This window comes from Elephas maximus, chromosome 18 (assembly GCF_024166365.1).
Source record: "Elephas maximus indicus isolate mEleMax1 chromosome 18, mEleMax1 primary haplotype, whole genome shotgun sequence".
Taxonomy (NCBI): Eukaryota; Metazoa; Chordata; class Mammalia; order Proboscidea; family Elephantidae; genus Elephas; species Elephas maximus.
The window spans coordinates 29,806,876-29,824,786 of record NC_064836.1 but is presented as its reverse complement, the minus strand read 5'-3'; the positions used below and the strand labels follow the sequence as shown (position 1 = coordinate 29,824,786).

At 42.0% G+C, this 17,911-nt stretch overlaps 1 long non-coding RNA gene across 1 annotated transcript in view; it reads left to right on the top strand.

The window, feature by feature from the left end:
* Nucleotides 1-12,933, top strand: part of LOC126061578 (uncharacterized) — a 31,717-nt gene extending 18,784 nt beyond the window's left edge. Inside the window, exons 3-4 of the long non-coding RNA XR_007513836.1 lie at nt 11,847-12,012; nt 12,760-12,933. This is a non-coding gene — a long non-coding RNA (uncharacterized LOC126061578). The remainder of the gene's footprint in view (nt 1-11,846; nt 12,013-12,759) is intronic.
* The last annotated feature ends 4,978 nt before the right edge of the window (nt 12,934-17,911 follow it).

Below are 17,911 nucleotides of genomic sequence, written 5' to 3'. Positions count from 1 at the left end.
TAACGTATATTTGTAACCTTATTATAATGTTCTTCATTAAAGGTACCTGACCTCTCCTTCATTCAGTCGGTTCTACAAGTTGTGAACTGGTGTGAGTCTGGGAATTGGGGAATCTATATCCCAATAAACGGAAACCCTGGTGGCGTAGTGGTTAAGTGCTACTGCTGCTAACCAAAGGGTCAGCAGTTTGAATCCGCCAGGCGCTTCTTGGAAACTCTATGGGGCAGTTCTACTCTGTCCTATAGGGTCGCTATGAGTCAGAATCGACTCGACGGCACTGGGTTTGGGTTTTTTGGTATCCCAATAAACAGTGGCTCAGTTTATACCTTGTTTAGAAGAGCTTTCCGTTGTTTTGCTCCTAGAAATTCCACGATCAAATTGTTGTTGTTGTTAGGTGCCGTCAAGTTGGTTCCAACTTATAGCGACCCTATAGGGTTTCCGAGGAGCGGCTGATGGATTTGAACTTCCAGCCTTTTGGTTAGCAGCTAAACGCTTAACCCCTGCTTCCTTGGGTCACTTGCTCCTGATTCAATATTTGGGGGTGGTGAGGTCCAGTTCACCAAGCCTAAGTCACTTGCCCATACCCTAGCTGCAGAAGAGTCTGGAGGATCATAAACCTGGCGTTTTCATTTTCAACAGTGGGAAGTAGAGTCTGCCTTCCACCAGGATTTATAATCTGGTGAAACAAACCCAGATTTTATCCCAGACATAGGAAGGGGGCTCACAGGCTGCTGACAAATTCTTTTCCCTGATCCATTTTACCCTTCCTCTGTTGTTTAGCAACTGTGAGGTTTAGAGGATTAAGTCCAGCTCAAAGGTGGCCTATGCTTTATCCAAGGCAAGTGTGATACTCTCACTTGCTAGTGATTTCTTCAGAAAGTTGAACCTAAGACAATTAGCACATGGCATTCCTCCGATCCCAGGGACTGGTTCACATTTTAGCCTAATGACATGAAAGATGAAGGGGTATTCTGGAAAAAAGTCGTCATGTTTCAGAAAGCTAGAGAAAGAAAGACTATAGTATCTTCTGTAGGTGATGTCTGCAACCATCTTGATAGCAGTCTGAGGATGGAGCTGCTACAGGAAGGTGGGCAGAGAGCCAAGAGAAACCCAGAGAAACTGAACTGGAGCTGCTGGATTAACCCAACCCTGAAGTCTGCTTTGTCTTGTCACTTGCACTTGTGAGAGCCAATACGTTTTCTTATTTAAGCCAGTTTGAGTTTTCTGCTATTGGCAATTGAAAGTATCCTAATTTATTCAGTATAAAATCTTTTGTGTTTATAACTCTTAATGACATCTTCCAGAATTGGTATTCCATTTATAATAATCATTTCTGTTCTGGCAGATAAGAGTGGCTAGAAACTGGACTAAGATGACAATATAGCCAATATGAATATCGACATGAAAGAAAATGAGTATTGACTGACTTAAAAAATGATCAATCAGTACAATTTTTATGATCAAGGAGATAAGATTTACTTACCAAAAATTTCTAGTATATTGGCAGCTCAATTCCAAGTAGCATTTTAAGTATTTGAAAACACACTTATACAAGATTTATTAAAACAATAACTCCACTTACTCCCCAACACCTTTTTCTTCCCCTTGAGCTACTTTATTACCCGTTGCTGTCAAGTCAATTCCCACTCATGGGACCCCATGTGTTGCAGATAGGACTGTGCTCCATCTTAGTTAGCTAGAGCTGCTGTAACAGAAATACCACAAGTGGATGGCTTTAACAAACAGAAATTTATTCTCTCACAGCCTAGGCAGCTAGAAGTCCAAATTCAAAGTGCCAGCTCCAGGGAAAGGGTTTTTCTCTCTGTCGACTCTGGAGGAAGGTCCTTGTCATCAATCTTCCCCTGGTCTAGGAGCTTCTCAGTGCAGGGACCATGGGTCCGAGGACACACTATTCTCCTGGCTCTTGTTTCTCGGTGGTATGAGGTCTGTGCATTTCTGTACTCCCTTCTCTATTTTATATCTCAAAAGAGACTGGCTTAAGACACAATCTAATCTTGCAGACTAAGTCCTGCCTTATTAACATAACTGCCTCTAATCCTGCCTCACTAGCATCGTAGAGGTAGGATTTACAACACATAGGAAAATCACATCAGATGAGTAAATGGTGGACAATCACACAGTTCTGGGAAACATGGCCTAGCCAAGTTGACACACATTTTTGGGGGACACAATTCAATCCACAACGGTATCAAATTAATTCATATATGCAAAAAATCATTATTGAGCCCAGGGCAGTGGAGGCAGGTTTTATGTTTTTCTGAATTTAGAGGGCTGAGACAGTAGTGGAGTCCCCAGGTGGTATAGTTCACGCACTAGGCTGCTAACAGAAAGATCGGAGGTTCAAGTCCACCCAGAGACACCTTGGAAGAAAGGCCTGGTGATCTACTTCTAAAAAATCAGCCATTGAAAACCCTGTGGAGCATAGTTCTACTCAGAAACATATGCGGTTGCCATGAGTTGGAACCCATTCAAGGTGCCTGGTTGGAGATAGTCACAATGATCATTAACGGCATTTATCTCTAATAGAAATCCTTTGTTTTCTGTGTTGGTTGCTGGTTTTCATATTTGAAAAAAATAACAAATCAGTTGATGTGTACCTTTGGATCCCAGTGCTTCATCATCAGTATTCAATATGTATTTGTAGATAAATGTAATAACTGACATTTTATAAGAGTGAACAGAGTGGTAAAGCACTTTCAAGTGCGTAATCACATCTGAGACAGACAGGAACTCTGAGCAGCCAGGAGGGAGGACAGCATTACAGTCACAATTTACCAGGTAAAAACTGGTACATAGAAAGGTGTACGTAACCATGTGTTCAGCTAGAAAGTGGTGGGAGGAGAATTTTAATCCTGGCTTCTGATGATATTTCTGTGAGTCTCTCCTAATTTCTCATTCTTGTCTTCTTGTTTACCAGCTTTGTGACCTTGAGCAAGTTACTTAGCCGCGTCATGCCTCACTTTCCTAATCTGTCAAATGAGGTCAATAATTTTCCCTAGCGGATAGGGTTGTTTTGATAATTAAATGACCTAATATTTTTATGAAGAGACCTTGAGTGGTGCAAACAAGTAACATGCCTAGCTATTAACCAAAAGGTTAGAGGTTTGAGTCCACCCAGGGGCATGTTGGAAGAAAGGCCTGGTGGGTGATCTACTTCTGAAAAATCAGCCATTGAAAACCTAATGAGACACAGTCCTTCTCTGACACACATGGAGTCGCTATGAGTTGGAATCGTTTTTTGAGGGCAACTGTGGTATAACGAAAAGTTCAGCAGTTCACATCCACCAGGTACTCCTTGGAAACCGTACGGGGGAGTTCTACTTTGTCCTAGAGGGTCGCTATGGGTCGGAATCGACTGGACGGCAATGGGTTTGTTTGGTTTTTTGGTGGTACTATGAATCAGAATTGACTTGATGGCAATAGGTTTGGTTTTTTTGATTTGGTGGCTGTGGTGGTGGTGTAATTTATAGTATTTGGACTAGAACTTGGCATTTAGTAAGCACTAGGTAAATGTCTGCTAAAGAATAAATAAATACATTCTTTTTCTTCCCTTGCTACTACCACCATCGCTGTGGCTAATTCTCAGTTTCAAGTATTTCTCCTCAAATACTATTGTCATTTTGATTTAGTCTGTCTTTGCCCACTGTGTATAAAATAAAAATGCTTTATGTTAGAGTGTGCTGTCACTTTTTGGACAGGGTTTTAGATCAGGGTTTGGCAAACTGCAGCCTGCAGATCAAATCTGGCCCACTGCCTGTTAATGTAAATAAAGTTTTATTGGAACATAAACATGCCCATTCGTGTACACATTGTCTATGGCTGCCTTCTTGCTATGACGGCAGAGTTATGTAGTGGTGACAGAAGCCAGTGTGAATGGACATGTATTAACATGTATGGTCTGTGAAGACTAAAATTTGCCATCTGACCCCTTTCAAAAGAAGTTTGCCCACAATTTTAGATACATATGTTTTAGAGACATATTGGAGCTTTAAGTCTTCAGGAGAAAGAAAATATTGCACTTTTTAAAAGTTCAAAAAGGATACACCGTTCCTTCTTGTTCCTAATGAATAGCAAATAAAAATGAGCCCATCTCACTGACAACCAAGGTAAGGGACAGGTGGTGGTGTTGTTACCTGTTTCTACTATGGCAACGGCAGGCTGCTATTGCCCACCCTGTGCCTGCCCAGAGGCCTGTGGACTCGCCCGTTCTGTGTTTGAGGAACTTCATTTCCCTCCTCAAATGTGGCTTTCATGGCTTTCGCTCTTCTTTGAGATCAAAGGAGTGATTCGTCTCTCCTGAGAGCAGATCAAAGCCCGGCTGGGGCCTAGGCCTTGTGGTGTGAGGAAGGGGCTCTCCCCACCCCCACCTCACAGACCACTTCCTGGAGGAGAGTGTTCCCAAGTTTGGCCCTGGGTCACACCAGGCGGCTTTTCACTGTTTCATGATTACACGTTGCTGTCAGCTGTTGTGGAGTCAGCCCCAGCTCACGGTGACCCCATGCACCGCAGAGCCAAGCACTGCCCAGTCCTGCAACATCTACTAGATCATTTAGGGACTGGATTGTTGTAATCCGTGGGGCTTTCATTGACCAATTTTCCAAAGCAGATCACCAGGCCTTTCTTCCCAGTCATGGCTATACCACCCGCTGCCATTGAGTCAATTTTTTTTTAGGTTGAAGAAAATATTTTAATATATAATATTAATACACTTATCTTTGGAGCCCTGGTGGCGCAGTGGTTAAGAGCTGGGCTGCTAACCAAAAGGATGGCGATTCAAATCCACCAGCTGCTCCTTGGAAACTCTATGGGGCAGTTCTACTCTGTCCAATAGGGTCTCTATGAGTTGTAATCAACTCTGGGGCTGATACTTATCTTTATACCAATGCAATAGTAAAGTATAAGTTTTAATACATGTTTTAAAATTTTTATTGTGCTCTAGGTGAAAGTTTACTGCATATATTAGTTTCTTATTCAAAAATTTATGCACAAATTTTTTGTGACATTGGTTGCAGTCCCCACAATGTGTCGTTACCCTCCCCTTTTCCATCCCAAGTTGCCTGTGTCCATTCGTCCAAGTTTCCTGTCCCTTCCTGTCTTCTCGACTTTGCTTTTGGGCAGGTGTTGCCCATTCGGTCTCCTATACTTGGTTGAACTAAGAAGCACTTTCCTCACGTTTTTATTATTGTTTGTTTTCTAGGCCTGTCTAATCTTTGTCTGAAAGGTGAACTTCAGGAGTGGTGTCAGTTCTGAGTTAGCAGGGTGTCCAGAGTCCATAGTCTCATGGGTTCCTCCAGTTTCTATCAGACTAGGAGGTCACCACTGAGTCAGTTCTGACTCACGGTGACCCCATGTGTTACAGAGTAGAACTGCTCTGTGGAGTTTTCTTGGCTGTAATCTTTATGGGAGTCGATTGCCAGGCTTTTCTTCCGTGGTGCCACTGGGTGTGTTTGATCCACCAACTTTTAGATTACTAAAAAACCAAACCCATTGCTGCCAAGTCAATTCCAACTCATAGCAACCCTATAAGACTGAGTAGAACTTCCCCATACGGTTTCCAAGAAGCAGCTAGTGGATTTGAACTGCCGACCTTTTGGTTAGCAGCTGAGCTCTTAACCACAGTGCCACCAGGGTTCCTTCAGTCAGTAGATGGGCACAATCATTTGTGCCATCTGGGGACCTTCATGACTGCATACTTTCCCCTTACTCTTGGATATTCTCAGCCTGCGTTCATGAAGGACTGAAGAAGAGTTTGGACAGATCAGGTCAAATCCATCACAATTTCTCCCTGGGAAAATAGTTTGGGGGCATGTGACGAGTGTTGGCTGCATAAACAGAACCAGCTTAAGTACCTGACATGTGGCTATATCACTGTGTATTTTTAATGTTCCAACATTTTGTTTTAAAACGATCCATTAGACTATAGCTGAGCTGCAGTTATCTCACTCACGTCTTGTTCTTTGAGTGGGATTGATTTTCCCAGGGCCCCTGTCCATGCAGATGGTTTTAGGCAATTTGTCTTGAAATCTTCTCAAAGAAAATGATCCTAAAATTCTCCTGCAACGCTGACCACTCTCAGAACCTGCCTCCCCTGGACATAATTCCTAGCACCCTGTAACGCAATGACATTGCTTCCTGAGTCTTCAAGGTATGTTACCGTTCACATGGACAGATTCTGCACTCGTTACTGCCGACATTTCATCCACTTCTTCTGTGAAGTGACATTATTGCCAACTCCTCCTGGATGAGATTGAATACCTGATTTTTTTCCCCTCCCTCCCTGCCCCCACAAAGTAAAAGTTCAAAGATTTTTCTTTCTAGTCTATTACATTCCTTGGATATTTTTCTCTAATAATCACTTTGGTAAAGAGATACTGTTACCTAAAGGACAGTAGCTGCTCCATTCCTGCCAGCCTTCTGATCTACTGAGATTGTTCACGGGCTTTTTTTTTTTTTTTTAAAATAATACATTTTATTTTTGTTGTTGTTGTTGTTGAGAATATACACAGCAGAACAGACACCAGTGCAACAATCTCTATGTGTACAGTTCAGTGTCATTGATTATACTTTTTCAAGTTATGCAGCCATTCTCATCTTCCTCTTCTGAGTTGTTCCTCCTCCATTACCACAAACTCACTGCCCCCTAAGTTTCCTAACTAATCTTTTGATTTGCTGTGGTCAATTTGATCTCATATAGAGAGATTATTTATAGGCTTTTTATACCAAACTGTTAAGAAAATATCTAAGTATATTCTTAATGATAAAGGACCATAGATTGATTATCTCTTTAGAAATATTATTTATAATGTCCTGTTAGAAACATTGAGTCCATGGTGGTGCAAACGGTTAACATTCTTGACAGCTATCCAAAAAGTTGGAGGTTTGAGTCTGTCCAGAAATGCCTTGGAAGAAAGGCTTGACAACTTACTTCTGAAAGATCATAGCCTTGAAAACCTTATGGCGCACACAGTTCTACTCGGACACACATACTGTTGCCATGAGTCAGAATTGACTCTACAGCATCTTTTTTTTTTAAGTTAGAAGCATTATAAATTGCATCTAAGGCACCTCTACCTAAACTTTAATATGTATGGAAATTAAGAAAAAAAAGACAAACAAACCCATTGCCATCGAGTTGATTCCTACTCATAGCAACCCTATAGGACAGAGTGGAACTGTTCCATAGGATTTCCAAGGAGTGGCTGGTGAATTCAAACTGCCAACCTTTTGGTTAGCAGCTGAGTTCTTAACCTTTGTGCCACCAGGGCTCCACTTACTAAAAAAAAAAAAAAAGGACAAAAATAATTTTTTAATAACTTTCAAAGCATTGATCTTCAATTTCCATGACAAATTGTTGAACTATTAATTCATCTCTTAATTCAAAAAGCAGTGGATACAGAATTGAATAGGGCAGGGTCCCTACCCTCATGGAGCCTTGCAGCTTCAGGTGAGAGTCTGATAAGTTGAAAGAAATTGCAATGAATGTGACAACTGCTAAGAAAGCTTCTGTTCTGGGTAAGTTCAATGGCCTCGGGGGGTTCTCTGGTTCTGTGGGAGCACCTGTAGTGGTGCCATCAGGGAGGGCTTCCTGGAAGAGGTGAACTCAGTCTTACAAGAAGAATAGGGTATCTTTGGTTTGGGTAAAGCATGCCAGGAGGAAAGAATAGGTTGTGTAAATAAAATACTGGAATTCTATTTGCATGATCTTCAGCAGGTTCACATAAGCATGGAGTTGAGATCGTCTAACTCTGCACTTACAAAAGCATGTGCTTGGTAAAAACTTGGATTGAACCAAAGTGTTCACAGGTTTTCTCTGGGTGATGCCGCAAGGTGTAGAATCAGGTTGAGGGGACGGGAAGGGATGGAGGACCTTTGATGCAAGAAGTGAGGACAGCTGCAGATCAAAGAAGTTTGGAGCAATGTAGTTTTGGGGTAATAAATTTTGGAGTAAAAGTAATTCTCTAAGATAACACTTCTATATTGTCCCGAACTAGATTCCTAACCAGGTAATCATAATTTTACCTGGTGCTGTGGAGGAAGACCCCTAGTGTACAGGTCTAGAGACTGAAGGAAATAAGCCAAGGAGACGTTAATTTCAGGCATCAGTAAGAGAGAGGAAACACTGGTGGCATAGTGGTTAAGTGCTACGGCTGCTAACCATAAGGGTTGGCAGTTCAAATCCACCAGGTGCTCCTTGGAAACTCTATGGGGCAGCTCTACCCTGTCCTATAGGGTTGCTAGGAGTCGGAATAGACTTGATGGCGCTGGGTTTAGTTTTTGGTCTTTTGTAAGAGAGATGCTTGATAAGAGTGGATGCACTTCTGAGACTGCGTGGGCATGCGTGCCTGTGTGCTAAAGCCCCTTCTCCCTACCTGATCTCATACAAGGCCAAAAAAACTGACGAGCACACTGAGGCCTTTTTTTTTTTTTTTTAATCGGCATTGTTAAATCTAAAACACAAGCTGCCTAGGTTCGAATCCTGACACTACCACTTAGTAACTGTATGACCTAGAGTGAGCTACTCAACGTGGATGGCTGTCAGCATTCTCGTCTGTAAAATGGAGGTGATAGTAATAGCACTGACCTCAGAGTTTTTATGACACCTGTGAGGTGCTTAGAAGGGTCCCTGGTGCATGGTAGGCATCACTTGAGTGTCAACGACCCTAATCTATCAAACAGCACCCAGGGATACATCGTCTTTCTACTCCTTCTTTTCCCTACACTCTTATTTGCTATTGGGTGTCTTGCCCCATCCTCACCCCTATTAGCTCCTGGGGCTCAGACGTCACTTGTTCAGAGGGCAGTGGCCTGGGTCATGTCAGTCACTGCTCAAAATGTGGTACATTGTGTCTATCTTTTTTTTAATTTCATTGTGCTTTCGGTGAAAGTTACGGTGCAAATTAGTTTCTTGTTAAAAAATTACACCCAAATTGTTTTGGGAGATTGGTTGCCATCCCTGCACTGTGTCAGCACTCTCCCCCTTTCCCTTTACACCTCGGGTTCCCCGTGTCCATCTCTCCAGTTTTCCTGTCCCTTCTTGCCTTCTCGTCTTTGCTTTTGGGCAGGTGGTGCTCATTTGTTCTCGTGTACTTGATTGAACTAAGAGGCATGTTCCTCACGGGTGTTGTTTGTTTTGTAGGCCTGTCTAATCTTTGGTTGAAAGATGGACTTCGGAATGGCTTCAATTCTGAGTTAGCAGGGTGTCCAGTGGCCATAGTCACGGGGGTTCCTCCAGTCTCTGTCAGACTACTAAGTCTGGTCTTTTTTTGTGAATTTGAATTTTGCTCTACATTTTTCTCCAGCTCTGTCTGGAACCCTCTATTGTGATCCCTGCCGGGCACCATCTAGCTCTTCTGGGATCAGGCTGGTGGAGGCAGCACTACTCACCAAAGTAGGATGTAGAACATTTTCTTTATGAACTGTGTTATGCCAATTGACCTGGATGCCCCCAGACCACGGTCCCCAGCTCTCAGCTCCTGTAACTCAGTCCCACTCACGGTGTTTAGATGTGTCTAGGAAGATCCTAGGGCTTTGCTTTGTATTGTGTCTTAAGTGAGCACACCTGGCACTGAGCTCTACTCTGACACATACGGGGTTTCCGTGAGTTGCGATTAGCTCGATGGCAACTGGTTTGGTTTTTTGGTTGGACTTTGCTCTGAGGAAGTACCTGCCCAGGAAAGAGAAAACCTGGATTCTTCCCTCCATCATTGCTTACCAGCTATGTATCTGTAAGGAAATCTGAAATTCTGTTGCCCCTGCGTTCCTCATCCTTAAAATTGGGATGATAATCATTGTTTTCATCTTGCTTGGTCATTGTAAGGATAATGCTTGTAGAAATCTTTTATAAAGTGTAAATTGCAAACCAAAACCACCAATTCCTGTTGAGTTGATTCTGACTCATGGTGACCGCATGTGTCTCAGAGTAGAATTGTGCTCCCTAGGGTTTTCAATGGCTGATTCTTCAGAAGTAGCTTGCCAGGCCTTTCTTCTGAGGTGCCTCTGGGTGGACTCAAACCTCCATCCCTTTTGTTAGCAGCTGAACACGTTCACTGTTTACACCACCCAGAAACTCCAAAGTGCGAGAAGAGACACAGTATTGTTTTTATTACCCTCCCTAAAGTACTTGTTAATGTTGAATGTTAGCTTTTCCAGGTATTATCCCGTACCTGCCTTTAAAGTATGGAATAGGAATCTTTCCTTGTACCTGACTGTAATAGGAGTGGTTTGTAATATTTGAGCAATAAAATTATGCTTACTTAGGTTACTAACGTACTTTATCAGGTTCAAGACATTTCTTTTCCTAGTTTACAATCATGAATGGATGTTGTATGTTGGTAAATGCCTCGAAAGCATCTGTTCATACAATCACATGGTTTTTCTACTTTCATCTCTTCAATAGAACACATATGTACACACTCATATACATCTACATATACATACATATACATGCACACATGTACACATATACAAGTATATGTAATACATACACACACACATATGTATATATATCAACGTCATACTGAGCCTGTAAGTGACGTAGGTAGGGTTCCCCTCTTTTCCTTTTCTTTGGTACAGTGCGAATAGAATTATTTCTTCTCTAAGGTAGAATCTACCAGAAAAGCTGTTTGGGCTTTATTCCTAGTTTAGGGATAGATCTTTAAGAATTATCAGTTTCTTTATGGTTATGATTCTAGTCAAGTTTTATACTTTTTCCTGAATGATTTATAATTATAATTAATATAAAAATATATTAATTATAATTTATAATTAATATTTTCCTAGAAATTTAGTCACCTTATCTAGTGGTTTTCAAAATGCTTGCCATAAAGGTAAACAGTCTTATAACGATTTTTGACAGGATTTTTTCTGTTTTCCTTCTTCTCTACAGCTATGCCGAAGATTTGTTTTTACTTGGTTCTTTTGAAGAACCGGTTTAATTAATCAGTTCTACCTTCTTTCTATTTTTATAAATTTTCTGCTTGCATCTTCTTTAATTCCTTCCTTCAACTTTCTTTAGGTTTATTTTGCCTTTGCCGGCTTAGCCTGTTGAGTTAGAAACTTGACTGATTGATTTATTTTCAACCTTTTTAATTTTCTACTGTATGCATTTAAGGTTATAAATTTTCCCGCTGAGGGCCACCGTGGCATACCCCATGGGTTTTATCCCATACTGCTTTTACTGTGATTCAGCTCTAAATAGTTTGTAATTTCTGTTTTTATTTCCTCTTAAACCCAAGGGTTATTTAGTAGAGTGTTACGAAATATCCAAGGGGAGAGGTTTTTGTTGGCTATCTTTCTGTCGTTATTTTCGCTTTTATTCGATTATAGTTAGTGAATGTGTACAGTCAGAGTTTTGCTTTTGGGGATTTGTCGTGATTTCCTTTGTGACCTGAGATATTTGGAGAATGTCTCATGAGAGTTTTAAAAAGAATATGTCGTCTCTGTTGGGTAAAAAATTATTTCTCTCCATATATCTATTAGATTTTAATTGCTAGCTTTATTATTCAGGGCTTTTCTAACATTCTTTGCTTTGCAGTATTCGATCAGCCAATTTCCGAGATGTGTTTAAAGCCTCCCATTATGAGAACTTGTCAGTGTCTCCTTGCACTTCTATCAGATTTTGGCTTACATATTTTGAGGCTATGCTCTCAGGTGCATAAAGATTTATGATTTATATTTGGTGGATTGTAATATTATAATTATGATATATTTCTTTTCATGCTTTTCACCTTGAATTTTGTTTAGTCTGAAATTAGTATTGTTAATAAATACCTAGCATGCTTTTTTCCATCTCTTTATTTTCAACTTTCTTGTATTATTTTCATTAGGAGTCACTGGATGGTGCAAAAGAGCACTGGTGATGCAGTGGTTAAGCACTCGGCTGCTGACTAAAAAGTTAGCAGTTCAAATCCACCATCTGCGCCTTGGAAACTCTACGCGGCACTTCTACTCTGACCTGCAGGGTCGCTACAAGTTGGAATCAACTTGATGACAGTATGCTTGGTTTTGGTTTTGGTTGGGTGGTGCGAACAGATAAGCACTGTACTAGTAACCAAAAGGTTGGCAGTTTGAACCCCGCCAGAGGCACCTTCACAGGCCTGGAGATCTGCTTCCTAAAGGTCACTTGAAAACCCTGTGGAGCAGTTCTACTCTGCACACATGGAGTCATTATGAGTTGGAATCAACTGGACAGCACCTAACAACAACAAAGTCTTTTTCTGTCTCTTTATTTTGAACTTTCCTGTATTATTTTCATTTCGTGTTATATCACCACTGCTGTTTGGCCTTCTTTCTGGCTGTGGTAGAGGTGGCCAGTTGACTACCAAAAATCCATGCTCCGGTACACACAAAAATGTTGAATTGGTAAATGTTACATTGTTTATATTTTTACAACAATTTAAAAAAGATTTTTAAAAAATTCATGCTCCCACTCCATCATCTGGAAAGTGACTTCCCAGTCAAGGATAACTTTTATAGCCCTTCTCAAACCCAGGTAAGGTCATGTGGATATTTATCACCGGTGGAATGGGGGCAGCAGTGATGGGAATTCCTTCTGGGCCAGGGCTTTCAAGGACATTGTTATAGATTGAGTTGTGTCCCCTAAAATAAGTGTTGGAATCCTAACCCCTATCCTATCCTAACAGGATATAACCCTGTTTGGAAATAGGGTTTTCTTTGTTATGTTAATTAGATCATAGCAGTATAGGGTGGGTTCTAGATCTAATCACTTCTGAATTATAGAAAGAACAGTCCAGACAGAGACACACACACACACAGCAGAAGACAGACACGTGAGGATCGTCTGCAAGCAAAGGAACACCGAAGATGATTGGCAGACCCCAGAAACTAGGAGAGAGGCCCACTGAAAAAGTCAATTTGGCCAAGACCCTAATCTGGACTTTTAGCCTCCAGGACTGTGAGAAAATAAACTTCTGTTCTTTGAAGCCATCTACTTGTGTCATTTGTGTTACGGCAGCAGTAGGATAATAAGACAGACATAATTATTCTTCTGGCTGAGACTGGATGCTTGCTTAATTGGAGATGATTTTGCAGAGAAGTAGTGAAGTGAAAGGAACGCCTCTCTGTTGACCCTGAACCTTCAAAGAGCCAGAGGACCAGAGGGATGACATTCATGTTGGCGATGCAAATAACTTGCATGATGTTTGTCTTCTCCACAGTTGGAGAACTCCCCAAGCCCCAGAGCCATGCCTACCTAATTCACCATGGTCTTACCGTGTTGTTGTTAGGTGCCGTTAAGTCGGTTCCAACTCATAGTCACCCTATAGGACACAGTAGAACTGCCCAGTAGGGTTTCCAAGGAGCAGCTGGTGGATTTGAACTGCCAACCTTTTGGTTAGCAGCCAAGCTCTTAACTACTATGCCACCAGGGCTCCAGTGATCTTACTGAACTTGGCTAATGGTAGACACTTCATTAAAATTTATTAAGTGAGCAAATGAAGTGCTGGCTGGCTATCTTCTCCTTCATATTTTCTTCCTGGTGAGTCCATCTACTGGTTCTTTGATGAGTGATTCTCTGTTTAAAGCAGGTCAAGACCTTTCTCAATAAAAAACCAGACCAATGAATGAGGGAGGGAGACCATGGGAAAGGCTGTCTCCCCAGTGTATCTTTAAGTCATGAGTTGTGCAGTGAGTGGCTAGAAAAGCTGAGAAATGAGCTTAATGAAGAAAAGCCACATATACTAGTAATGACAAAGACCCTTGTTTGAGGGCTGATATTGTGTCAGGCCCTGAGCTGGGTGCTTTTCACACATTCTCTCATTTAATCCCTACAATGCCGAACACATAGGTGTTATTCTTTCCATGTTACAGATGAGTCAACCGAGGCTTTGTGGGGTAAATAACTTCTCCAAGGACAAACAACATGTAAGTGTGTTGTTAGTGCTGTCAAGTTGGTTCCGATTCATAGCTACACTATGTACGACAGAATGAAACATTGCCTGATCCTGTGCCATCATCACAATCGTTGCTATGTTTGAGCCCATTGTTGCAGCCACTGTGTCAATACATCTCTTCAAGGTTCTTCCTCCTTTTTGCTGACTGCAATGCCGTGAGTTACTTAATATGATTCTTCTAGCCACAGTCTTTGTGACTTTCACAAAATGATTTGGTGGGACTGTGCAAATAAGGTGTTTGTGGCCCACCAAGGGGATTGGACAGCTTGCTCATAATGCAAATAAGGTGCATTGAACCCCTGTGGGAGTAGGGCCATGCAAATAAGGTATATGGAACTCTAATGAGGGGATTGATCAGTTTTCCCACCCTGCTAGGCTTAAAAGAGAGCCAATCTCAGAGCAGAGAGGGGACTTCACTACCACCAAGAAGAAGAGCTGGGAGTGGAGCATTTCCTTTGGACCTGGGGTCCCTGCACTGGGAACATCCTAGAACCAGGAAACAGAGAGAGCCGTAAACCCGAAGCAGCAGCAAGCATGGCAGAATCTGGTGGCAGAGAAATGGCAGCAGCAGAACCAGGATAGGGTGCAGTGAACTTCCCAGCCCACGGAGCGAGGCAACTACAGTGGGCATGCTGATCCATTGAACAAGAGAGCAGAGTGCCTTTAGTTCGGAGGCTTCCTGGCAGAGTGCGGTGCCTCTGAGCACTTGTTGGCAGAGCGAGGCTCATGGACTTAAGGAGCAAAAGAGCTGAGCACTTTTGGGCAGAGGCTTACTGGTAGAGTGGGGTGTCTCTGGGTACTTACCAGCAGAGCTAAAGAGCTCTGTAATACTTACCTGAGCAGGCCAGAAGCTGGGCTGAGGTGTCAAGGGGCCGAGGGATGAAGAGACAGAGAGAGAGAGGCCTGCTTGTGAGGCACAGCTGAGAAGCTGTCCTGACCAAAGAACAGTATCCTGATCCTGAATTGTAACCTGTTATTTCCCTAATAAATCCCACAACTGTGGGTATAGTCTGAGTTCTATGTGGCCATTGCAATGAATTATCGAACCCAGCAGAGAAGTGGAGAGTGCCATGGAAGGGACAGCTGGTGTCAGAACTAGTAAAAAGGTTGGAGGGTGGAGGTATGCCTGACAGCAATCAGCCTTGGGCTTAAGTTGATGGGATTCTCTCTCCTCCTTGAAGTTAGAGGACCTCTGATGCCACACCATTTTTACACTGACTCTCTAATAAGCATGACATCCTTCTCCAGGGACTGGTTCCTTCTGATAATATGCCCGAAGTACGTGAGATGAAGTCTCCCCATCCTCACTTCTAAGGAGCAGTCTGGCTGTACTTTTTCCAAGAAAGATCTGTTTGTTCTTCTGGCAGTCCATGGTATATTCAATATTCTTCACCAACATCATCATTCAAAGGCATCAGTTCTTCTTTAGTTTTCCTTATTCATTGCCCAGCTTTCGCATGCACATGAGGCGATTGAAAATACCATGGCTTTGGCCAGGTGCACCTTAGTCCTCAAGGTGACATCTTTGCCTTTTAACACTTTAAAGAGGTCTTATGCAGCAGCCCAATGTAATACGTTGTTTGATTTTTTTTGTTATACTTCAGATGAAAGTTTATAGAACAGCTTAGTTTCTCATTAAACGATTAATACACATATTGTTTTGTGACATTAGTTGCCAACCCCACGACATGTCAACACTCTCCCCTTCTAGACCTTGGATTCCCCATTACCAGCTTTCCTGTCCCCTCCTACCTTCTCGTCCTTGCTCCTGGGCTGGTGTGCCCATTTAGTCTCATTTTGTTTCAAGGACCTGTCTAATCTTTGGCTGAAGGGTGAGCCTTAGAAGTGACTTCAGTATTGAGTTAAAAGGGTGTCCAGGGGCCATACTCTTGGGGTTTCTCCTGTCTCTGTCAGACCAGTAAGTCTGGTCATTTTTTGTGAGTTAGAATTTTGTTCTACATTTTTCTCCAATTCTATTTGGGACCCTCTATAAAAAAAAAAAAAAAATTGTGATGCCTGTCAGAGCAGTTGGTGGTGGTAGCCGGGCACCATCTAGTTGTGCTGGACTCAGTCTGGTGCAGGCTGTGGTAGCTGTGGCCCATTAGCCCTTTGGATAAATCTTTCTTTTGTGTCTTTGGTTTTCTTCATTCTTCCTTGCTCCTGAAGGGGTGAGACCAGTGGAGAATCCTAGATGGCCGCTCACATGCTTTTAAGACCCCAGTTGCAACTCACCAAAGTAGAATGTAGAACATTTTCTTTATAAATTATACTATGCCAGTTGAGCTAGATGTTCCCCGAGATCATGGTCCCCAGCCCTCAGCCCAGTAATTCGGTCTTTCAGGGAGTTTGGATGTGTCAATGAAGCTCATTGTTTGATTTCTTCACTGCTCCTTCCATGGGCATTGATTTTGAATCTAAGCAAAATGAAATCCTTGACAACTTCAATCTTTTCTCCGTTTATCATGATGTTGCTTATTGGTTCAGTTGTGAGAATTTTTGTTTTCTTTATGTTGAGGCGTAATCCATACCGAAGGCTGTGGTCTTTGATCTCCATCAGTAAGTGTTCAAGTCCTCTTCACTTTCAGCAAGCAAGATTGTGTCATCTGCATTACACAGGTTTTTAATCAGACTTCCAATCTTGATGTCATGCTCTTCATATAGTCCAGTTTCTCAGATTATTTGCTTAGCATATAGACTGAATAAGTGTGGTGAAAGGATACAACCCTGATGCACAACTTTCCTGACTTTAAACCATGCAGTATCTCCTCGTTCTATTTGAATGACTGCCTCTTGATCTATGTAAAGGTTCCTCATGAGCACAATTAAGTCTTCTGGAATTCCCATTCTTTGCAATGTCATCCATAATTTGTTATGATCCACCAGTCAAATGCCTTTGCATAGTCAGTAAAACACAGATAAACGTCTTTCTGGTATTCTCTGCTTTCAATCAAGATTCATCTGACAGCAATAATATCCCTCATCCCATATCTTCTCCTGAGTCCGGCTTGAATTTCTGGCAGTTTCCTGTCAATGTACTACTGCAGCCACTTTTGAATTATCTTCAGCAAAACTCTACTTGCATGTGATGTTAATGATATTGTTTAATAATTTCCTCATTTGGTTGGATCACCTTTTTTTAGAACGGGCACAAATATGGATCTCTTCCAGCCGGTTGGCCAGGTAGCTGTCTTCCAAATTTCCTGCGATAGATGAGTGAATACCTCCAGCACTGCATCTATTTGTTCAAACACCTCAACTGGTATTCCATCAATTCCTGAAGTCTTGTCTTTCGCCAATGCCTTCAGTACAGCTTACAGTTCTTCCTTCAATACCATCAGTTCTTGACCATATGCTACCTCCTGAAATGGCTGAACATTGACTGATTCTTTTTGGTACAGTGACTCTGTGTATTCCTTCCATCTTCTCTTGATGTTTCCTGAGCCATTCAATTTTTTGCCCCATGTTGTTGCTGTTGTTAGGTGCCGTCGAGTCGGTTCTGACTCATAGCGACCCCATGTACAACAAAAAGAACAAAACACTGCCCTGTCCTGCGCCACCCTTACAATCGTTGTTATGCTTGAGCTCATTGTTGAAGCCACTGTGTCAATCCACCTCGTTGAGGATCTTCCTCTTTTCTGCCCCACAGCATCATTAAATATGGCAACTCAAGGCTTGAATTTTTTCTTCAGTTCTTTCAGCTTGAGAAACGCTGAGTGTGTTCTTTCCTTTTGGTTTTCTAACTCCCGGTCTTTGCACATTTCAATACTTTACTTCGTCTTCTCAAGCCACCCTTTGAAATCTTCTGTTCAGCTCTTTGACTCCACCATTTCCTCCTTTCAGTTTAGCTACTCTACATTCAAAAGCAAGCTTCAGGGTCTCTTCTGACATCCATTTTGGTCTTTTTTTTTTTTCCTTTTCTGTCTTTTTAATAACTTCTTGCTTTCTTCAAACATGAGTTTTCTTCTACCATATCTTATGTA